Here is a 10,198-nt window from a genome sequence, read left to right on the forward strand (position 1 = left end):
GGTCTCTGTCTCTATCTCCATCCATCACCAGATGAAGGTTCTATGGTGATATGAAAGATATTCGTCAGTAATGCTATAGGATAGGGTCAGTTCTTTCTCTATACTTTTTGAATGATTGAAGTGTTTCAAAAAGCAATAAAGACCTTGTGAAAGTGATCTCGCTCAAAAAAACACATAAATACTCACTAAGATAATTAAAAGAATCACTGTTGTAATAAATTGTGTCTGTTCTACTAAAGCTCATTGTGATAATTGGAAATTTTGCAATTACTGGAGAGCAATGTGCACAAACACAGCAGAATTAGATTGTATGTTTTGTTTCATATTTTCTTTCAGCTGAAAATTGTGATTTGTGGTTGAACAGTCCTAAGGCACTGAAAGTTTTCATATAACAAACTCGTTGACTCTGCCTACATGTTACACATTATTTAAAAGAAAGAATGAAGTATGTTTTTAAAAGTCCATCTGAAGAGATTATCTTATGTTAAATGACTTAAATAAGGAAATGAATAAGGATATTTTTAAATAGTGTACAATGAAATAGTTTCTTGTTGAAAAAATCTGTTACTTAACCTTTCTATGTGCATCTTATAAAAAATGTGACTTTAGAAAAAATGCTTGATTAATATTTTGTGAAAATTCTGTATATTCAATGCATATTTACATCATTTCACTCAAATTACCCAAATAATTGCTCCTACTTTTATGCCCCCAATCTTTTCATTCAATTTCTCCAACTTCTGCATGAGTATACATATTTATTTGAAGTGTGTATGTGTGTGTTTGTGTGTGTTGAGAAAGAAGATAATGAAAATAAATTTATAGTCCGGCAGTGTACATTTAGTGTTTCTAATATGTATTCATGTTCAGTGCTGGCCCCTCATATAGAGGTAAAAGGAATCTGACTACTACTTTTACTATCAGAAGTTGCTTTCTAAGCTGCTAAGCCTTCAAATGGCATGGAAGTTCTAAAGCTCACCATTCACATCATGATAACATAGCTAGCTAGTTTGCCTAATCCGAGAGGTAACTCAGAGGTGATTAGTTGAACTTACATCCTGGCAAGTGAACAATGCCAGGGATCCTCATTTCTTTGTCTCCTCAGCAAAAAGAACATCAAGTAAAAGATGACTCCATTTCAAAACCTGATTATAGGACTAAAAAGCATGTTCTCAGAAAGTGAAACACAAGTGTCTGAGAAACACTTAAATGTGTTCAAAATCCTTAGCCACCAGGGAAATAACCTTAAAACTATTTAGAAATTTTGTCATACTGCTGTTAGAATGAACAAGATAAATAATGGAAATGATGCAGGGATCAGGCTGCACTTGGTTCTGGTTGGTGTAAGGCAAAACAGATTTAGTTGATATCAAAATCAATGGGGAAGATCCTAAAAAGACACATCAGTTTATCACAAGTCCTTCAAAGAAGAATAGCAATCAAATTCTCTTAACATTTTATTTCAGAAATCCACAAGGATGGCTTTGCAGATGCTGCTGTCCCCTCTCACCGCTTGCTGCAGCCATGGTCAACCCCACCGTGTTCTTCAATGTCGCGGCTGATGGCGAGCCCTTGGGCCGTGTCTCCTTCCAGCTGTTTGCAGACAAAGTTCCAAAGACAGCAGAAAACTCTCGTGCTCTGAGCACTGGAGAGAAAGGATTTGGATATAAGGGTTCTTCCTTTCACAGGATTATTCCAGGATTCATGTGCCAGGGTGGTGACTTCACACGCCATAATGGCACTGGCCGCAGATCCATCTACGGAGAAAAATTTGAGGATGAGAACTTCATCCTGAAGCATACAGGTCCTGGCATCTTGTCCACGGCAAATGCTGGACCAAACATAAATGGTTCCCAGTTTTTTTATCTGCACCACCAAGACTGAGTGGCTGGATGGCAAACATGTGGTCTTTGGGAAGGTGAAAGAAGGCATGAACATTGTGGAAGCCATGGAGCGTTTTGGGTCCAGGAATGGCAAGACCAGCAAGAAGATCACCATTTCCGACTGTGGACAACTCTAATTCTTTTGACTTGCGGGCTTCTTACCCACCAGATCATTCCTTCTGTAGCTAAGGAGAGCACCCCAGCCCCATCTGCTCGCAGTACCCTGTAATCTCTGCTCTCACCGAAGTTCTTTGGGTTCCATATTTCCTCATTCCCCTTTAAGTCTAGCTGGATTGCAAAGGTAAGTTTATGATTATGAATAAAAACTAAGTAAGAACTGTAAAAAAGAAAAAGAAAAAAAAAGAAATCCACAAGGATGAGCCCATCTGAGAATCTAAGTAATAGTTTAGAGGGTACCTAAAATGTCCTCCCCATGTAATAAGATTGATGGCTACCTTTATTATCTCCATATAGCCTTCATCTAGTAACTGAGGGAAGCAGATGCTGAGATCCACAGCTAAGCACTGGGCTGAACTCCTGGAGTCCAGCCATAGAGAGGGAGGAGTGATATTACAAGCAAAGGGCCAAGACTATGATGGGGAAACTCACAGAAACAACTGACCTGAGATAGTGAGACTGAGAGCTGGGTAATCTGCATAAAACCAACTAGGGCCTCTGAATGTGGGTGACAGTTGTGTGGCTTTAGCAGTTTGTAAGACCAGTAACAGTTGAGCCAGTATTCATCCTTGGTGTATGAGCGGGCTCTTGTATCCCATTCCTTATGAAGGGATACCTTGTTCAGCCTTGATACAGGGGGGAGAGCCTTGGTCCTGCCTCAAGTGAAGTGACAGACTGTTGACTCCCCATGGATGGCCTCACCCTCTCTGAAGAATTGATGAGGAAAATGGAAGAATGAGAGGGAGAGCAAACTGTGATTAGAATATAAAATAAGGTTATTTTTTAAATAAAATATAAAAGGAATTCAACTCCAGTCATACTTTTGAGGGAAGCACTTTTCCTAACTGAAGCATCCCAGTGCCCATATGGGTTTGAATTTTAATTAGTAATGATAAAAAAAATGTAGAATGTAAAGAATCACCACCAAATATGTTATATATAGCCAGTGTAAATTTAATTTGCATCAAAGAACACACACACACACAGAGGAAGAAAGGGAGAGAGGCATGCATTCATGTATGTGTGCATACATTTGTGCACATATGTACAGGTTTGGTTTAACACAGAGAAATTTATTTATTTATTTATTTATTTATTTATTTAGTTGTTGAAAAGAAATTTCAGCCTCCTCCCCGTTTCCCATTTCCCTCCCCCACCTCACACACATTGCCACCTCCCCCCTCTCCCCTACCCCTCTCCCCCTCCCCCCACTCCATTCCCCCTCCCTCTAGAGAATGAAGAGCAGTNCCTTGGTTTCTCATCAGCCTTCATTGTCCACCATGTTCATAAAGTCTGGTTTCATCCCACGCTTATTCAGTCCCAGTCCCGCTGGCCTTGGTGAGCTCCCAATAGATCAGTTCCACTGTCACAGTGGGTGGGTGCACCCCTCGTGGTCTTGACTTCCTTGCTCATGTTCTCCCTCCTTCTGCTCCTCATTTGGATCTTAATAGCTGAGTCCGGTGCTCCAATTTGGGTCTCTGTCTCTATCTCGATCCATCGCCAGATGAAGATTCTAAGGTGATATGCAAGATATTCATCAGTATCACTATAGGATAGGGTCATTTCAGGTTCCCTGTCCTCGGTTGCTCAAGGGACTAGCTGGGGACATCTCCCTAGACACCTGCGAGCCCTTCTAGAGTCAAGTCACTTGCCAACCCTAAGATGGTCCCCTTAATTAGGATATATATTTCTCTGCTCCCGTGTCCACCCTTCCTTTATCGCAACCATCCCACTCCCCCAAGCTCCCTCTATTCTCCCCTTCTCACGTTTCTCACCCCATTTCCCCTTGGCCCCATGCCACCTCACCCCCAAGATCCCAGGTTTTGCCCGGCAATCTTGGCTTCTTCCCATATCCAGGCTGATGACTATATGTTTTTCTTTGGGTTCACCTTCTCATTTAGCTTCTCTAGGATCACAAATTATAGGCTCAATGTCCTTTATTTATGGCTAGAAACCAATTATGAGTGAGTACATCCCATGTTATTCTTTTTGGGTCTGGGTTACCTCACTCAGGATAGTGTTTTCTATTTCCATCCATTTGCATGCAAAATTCACGAAGTCATTGTTTTTTACCGCTGAGTAGTATTCTAATATGTATATATTCCACAATTTCTTCATCCATTCTTCCATTAAAGTGCATCAGGTTGTTTCCAGGTTCTGGCTATTATAAATAATGCTGCTATGAACATAGTTGAACAAATGCTTTTGTAATATGATAGGGCATCTCTTGGGTATATTGCCAAGAGTGGTATTACTGGATATTGGGGTAGGTTGATCCCAAATTTCGTGAGAAACCGCCACACTGATTTCCAAAGTTTGCATTGCCACCAGCAATGCATGAGTGTGCCCCTTACTCCACAACCTCTTCAGCAATGGCTATCATTGGTGTTTTTGATTTTAGCCATTCTGACAGGTGGAAGATGGTATCTCAAAGTTGTTTTAATTTGCATTTTCCTGATCACCAAGGAGGATGAGCATGACCTTATATCTTTTGGCCATTTGAAATTCTTCTGTTGAGAATTCTTTATTCAGTTCGGTGCCCCATTTTTTAATTGGATTAATTAGCCGATTAAAGTCTAGTTTCTTGAGTTCTTTATATATTTTGGAGATCAGACCTTTGTCTGTTGCAGGGTTGGTGAAGATCTTCTCCCAGTCAGTGAGTTGCCTTTTTGTTTTAGTGAGAGTGTCCTTTGCTTTACAGAAGCTTCTCAGTTTCAGGAGGTCTCATTTATTCAATGTTGTCCTTAATGTCTGTGCTGCTAGGGATATACGTAGGAAGTGATCTCCTGTGCCCGTATGTTGTAAAGTACTTCCCACCTTCTCCTCTATCAGGTTCAGTGTGTTCAGACTGATATTGAGGTCTTTAATCCATTTAGACCTGAGTTTTGTGTATGGCGATAGATATGGATCTATTTTCATTCTTCTAAAGGTTGACAACCAGTTCTGCCAGCACCATTTGTTGAAGATGTTTCCTTTCTTCCACTGAATACTTTTAGCTCCTTTATCAAAAATGAGGTGTTCATATCTTTGTGGGTTAAAATCTGCGTCTTCTATTCTATTCCATTGATTAACTTATCTGTTTAAGGCAATACCAAGCTGTTTTCAATACTGAAGCTCTGTAATAGAGTTTGAAGTCAGGGATGGTAGTGCTTCCAAAAGATCCTTTATTGTGTAAGATTGTTTTGGCTATCCTGGGTCTTTTGTTTTTCCATATAAAGTTGATTAATGTCCTCTCAACATCTGTGAAGAATTTCGATGGGATTTTAATGGGGATTGCATTGAATCTATAAATTGCCCTTGATAGAATTGCCATTTGTACTATGTTGATCCTCCCAATCCAAGAGCAAGGGAGATCCTTCCATTTTCTAGTATCCTCCTCAATTTCTTTCTTAAAGGACTTAAAGTTCTTGTCAAATAGATCCTTTACATCCTTGGTTATAGTTACCCCAAGATATTTTATGCTGTTTGTGGCTATTGTGAAAGGTGATGCTTCTCTGATTTCCCTCTCTGCTTCCTTATCCTTAGTGTATAGGAGGGCAACAGGTTATTTTGGAATTGATCTTGTATCCTGCCACGCTACTAAAGGTGTTTATCAGCTGTAGGAGTTCTTTGCTGGAGTTTTGGGGATTGCTCATGTACACTATCATATTATCTGCAAATAATGAAAGTTTAACTGCTTTCTTTCCAATTCAAATCCCTTTGATCGCCCTATGTTGTCTTATTGCTTTTGCTAGAACTTCAAGTACTATATTGAAAAGGTATGGAGAGAGTGCACAGCCTTGTGGTGTTCCTGATTTTAGTGGGATGGCTTTGAGTTTCTCTCCACTTAATTTGATGTTAGTTGTCGGCTTGCTATAAATAGCTTTTATTATAGTTAGGTATGACCCTTGTGTCCCTAATCTCTCTAAGACCTTTATCATAAAGTGATTTTGAATTTTGTCAAATGCCATTTCAGCATCTAATGAAATGATCATATGGTTTTTTTCCTTCAGTTTATTTATATGATGGATTACATTGATATATTTTCGAATGTTGAACCAGCCCTGCATCCCTGGGATGAAGCCTACTTGATCATAATGGTAATTTTTCTAATGTGTTCTTGGATTCGGTTTGCCAGTATTTTATTGAGGATTTTCTCATTGATGTTCATGAGTGAGACTGGCCTGTAATCCTCTTTCTTGGTTGAGTCTTTGTGTGGTTTTGGTATCAGAGTAACTGTAGCTTCATAAAAGGAATTTGGCAATGACTTTTCTGTTTCTATATTGTGAAATACATTAAGGAGTATAGGTATTAGGTCTTCTTGGAAGTTCTGGTAGAATTCTGCATTGAAACCCTCTGGACCTGGGATTTTTTTTTTTGGTAGGGAGGTTTTTTATAACAACTGAATAAAAGAGAAAACACTTACACTGGAGAAAAGGCTGCATCTTTAAGAAATTCTGCTGAGAAAACTGGGTATCTACTTGCAGTACAAGGAAATTGAATCCAATCTAACACTGCACAAAAATTATATACATGAGGATCAAAGATCACAATCTGAATCCTGAAACAGTAGAAACACAAAAAGAAAACATAGGCAAAAAAAAATGAAAGAAAACATAGGCAATATCTTACAAGTTGTACGTGTTAGTCAGGATTTTCCAAAAAGGATTCCATTTGCCAAAGAATGGAGGCAAATTATTGGCAACTGTACTCCCACAAAACCGAAAGTCTTCCATACTGCCATGAAAATAATGTAGGATGTGGAGGATAGTATCAAAAGAACAGGAGAGATTTATGGGCAAAGATATTTATAACACATTCTTTTTTCTGTCAGTATTGATTTTGACCATCATGTCAAGGAAGTCTGTAGGAAAGTTATAAAGAAACAGTAGTAAATGAGTGATTTATTTGGTTTGAAAAGGTCAACAAACAGAAAAGCATATCATCAATTTGAATTAAGAATGTAAATGTATTTCTTCACTTACATTAATTCACTGATAATAAGAAAGAAAACTACATGAACAATAAAAGTGAATTAACCTTCTGCTAATACTTTTCCAATAGTCAGCCATATTTAAGAAATATTCTTATATGAATTTCATAATCTATGCTTTTCTAAATTTGAAGAGAAGTATGTATTTGGATGTGAATGATGATCCAATCTCTAAAACACAAATCATAACCATATCTTCATATATTTCTTTGTGAGCAAGTATAAATAAATTGTAGCAATGTTTTGTTACCAGTTTAAATTAATGTAATTGAGCATATATTTTGTTTTTATTATTGCTTACATTATTTCAAACTATTAAGAATCCAAACATTATAGAAAATATTATATCCTGAGCCTACAACCTCCACAACAGCAGGCCTGAATCAGTGACTTCCAATGGAGCAGGACGGAGGCAGCAACCTCCACAGGAGCAGGTACAAGAGAGCAACCACTGAGAGAGCAGGCCCAGCCAGAGACCTCTGCATGACAGGGCACAAGTCAGGGACCTCTGAATGAGCAGGCCCAAGACAGGGACATCTGTGGGAATAGACCTGAGCCAGCAACCTCTGTTGGAGTAGACCCGAGCCAGCAACCTCCATCAGAACAGGACTGATCCAGTATCCTCCACCAGAGCAGGCCTGACGCAATGACTTCCACAGAAGCAGGTACAAGGGAGCAACTGCTGAGGAATCAGGCCAACATCAGAGACTTCTGCGGGATTTGACACAAGCCAGGAACCCTGAGGGAGCAGACCCAATAAGTGACCTCCGTGGAAGTAGGCCCAAGCCAGGGACATCTGAGGAACAGGTCTGAGCCAGTGACCACCGCTGGATCAAGGCCAAGGAATCGATCTCCACTGGAGCAGGTGAAAGGGACCCACTGGCCCAAGTCAGAGACCTCTGTGGAATGGACTTGAGTCAGCAAGAACCTGCCTGGGAGCAGGCCTGAGCTAGCAACCTCTACAGGAGCAGGCTTGAGATAGCAACCTCTGTTAGAGCAGGCCCAAGGCAGCAACCTCAGTGGGAGCAGCTCCAAGCATGCAATCTCCATTGGAACAGGCCAAATGACCCCAGGATTTCAGAGTGACTTCCAGGAAGGCTGGGAAAATTCTGGGAACACCAACTGACCTCTGGGTGAATGGAATCATGGCACTGACTGTACCATGAGGAGCTACCATCTGAGCATTCGATCTACTGGCACCTGAAAGATCACCAGAGAAGCAGCCCAGTTACATCAATCAGGAAAAGATGAATAGACAACACTCAACACCACAAAGAACAACACAACACCAACAAAAACTACCGGTCCTATAACAGCAAGACTTGAACACACAAATGTCGATGAAGCAAAAGAAAACATCCTAAAATATAACTTTAGAAGAATGTTTTCAGCCCTTAAAGAAGAATTGAGAAATTCCCTCAAAAAAAAAAAAAAAAAAAAAAAAAGAAAACGGAGGAAAAGAAAAACAAAGAATTGGAAGAAATCAACAAATCTCTTAAAGAAAACCAAGAAAAAAAGTAATCAAAGAGATGAATCAAATGATTCAAGACTTGAAAATGGAAATAGAAAAGATAAGGAAAACACAAACCCAGGCAATTATAAAAATGAAAATATGAGAAAATGATCAGGAACCACAAATGGAAACATAAACAGCAGAATACAAGAAATGGAAGAGAGAATCTCAAGCACTGAATGTATTATAGAAGAAATAGACTCACCGGTCAAGGTAAACATTAAATCTTAAAAAAGCTTAACATGAAATATGAGACACCATGAAAAGACCAAACTTAAGAATAATAGGGATAGAAGAAGGAGAAGTCCAACTGAAAATCATAGAAAATATATTCAACAAAATCATAGAAGAAAATTTTCCCAGCCCAAACAAAGATATGCCTATTAGGGTACAAGAAGCATACAGAACACCAAATAGACTAGATATAAAAAGAATCCCCTTACACATCATAATCAAAACACTAAGCATGCAGAATAAAGGAAGAACATTAAGAGCTGCAAAGGAAATGGCCAAGTAACATATGAAGGCAGACCTATCACAATTTTATCTGATTTCTCAATGAAAGCCAGTATGTCCTGGTCACAAGTTAAGAGACAGACATTAAGAGACCATGTATGCCATCCCAGACTACTATGTCCAGGAAAATTTATAATCAACATACACAGACAATACAAGATAGTCCATGAAAGAACCAAATTTACCCATTACCTAGCCACAAACCCAGCACTACACAAAATACTAGAAGGAAAACTCCAAACCAAGGACGTTAGCTACAGCCACAAAACAGAGTCAATAGATGATATCACCAAAACAAACCCCAAAGAAAGGGAAAACACACACAATAAAATCCCCAACAAAGAAAATTTTAAAAAAAGTAACTAGCAATCACTGGTCATTAATATCCCACAATATATATGGACTCAAATCACTTATAAAATGACACAGGTTAGCAGATTGAATATCAAAAGACAATCCATCCTTCTGCAGCATACACGAAACCCACCTCAACCTCAAAGACAGACATTGCCTCAGAATAAAGGATTTGGGGGAAAAATCCAATAAAATGGAAATAAGGAACAATCTGATGTAGCTATTCTAATATCTAACAAAATAGACTTCAGACTAAAATAAACCAAAAGACACAAAGAAGGACATTTCGTATTAGTTACAGGGAAAAAAATCCATAAAGAGGAAATCCGAATACTAAACATCTATGCCCCAAATACGAGGGTACCCTCATATTAAAAGAAACAGTACTAAGGTGTAAGTCACACAACAGAACAAACACACTAAAGTGAGAGACTTTGACACCACATTCCACCACTGGACAAGTCTGTACGAAAGAAAATTAACAAAGGATTAAGGGAACGAACATGTTATAACTCAAATGGACTTAGCAGATACCTATAGAACATTCCATTCAAACATACAATAATATACCTTCTTCTCGGAAACTCATAAAACCCTCTCAAAAATTGATCACATACTAGGTAACAAAGCAAACCTCAAAAGATAAAAAAAAAATTACTGGAATAAGCCCATGTATCTTATCAGATGAAGATCACTTAAAATTAGAATTCAACAGCAACACTGGATTCAAAAATCCGGCAAACACACAGAAATTAAACAATGCTCACCTGAATTATCAATGGG

At 38.8% G+C, this 10,198-nt stretch overlaps 1 pseudogene; it reads left to right on the top strand.

Annotated features, from left to right (window-relative positions):
- Positions 1-1,518: 1,518 nt before the first annotated feature.
- Positions 1,519-2,085, top strand: LOC126496047 (peptidyl-prolyl cis-trans isomerase A-like; annotated as a pseudogene).
- Positions 2,086-10,198: the final 8,113 nt, after the last annotated feature.

The sequence above is a fragment of the Alexandromys fortis genome, unplaced genomic scaffold (genome assembly GCF_014885135.2).
Source record: "Alexandromys fortis isolate MF-2015 unplaced genomic scaffold, M_Fortis_MF-2015_v1.1 scaffold_628, whole genome shotgun sequence".
Classification (NCBI taxonomy): Eukaryota; Metazoa; Chordata; class Mammalia; order Rodentia; family Cricetidae; genus Alexandromys; species Alexandromys fortis.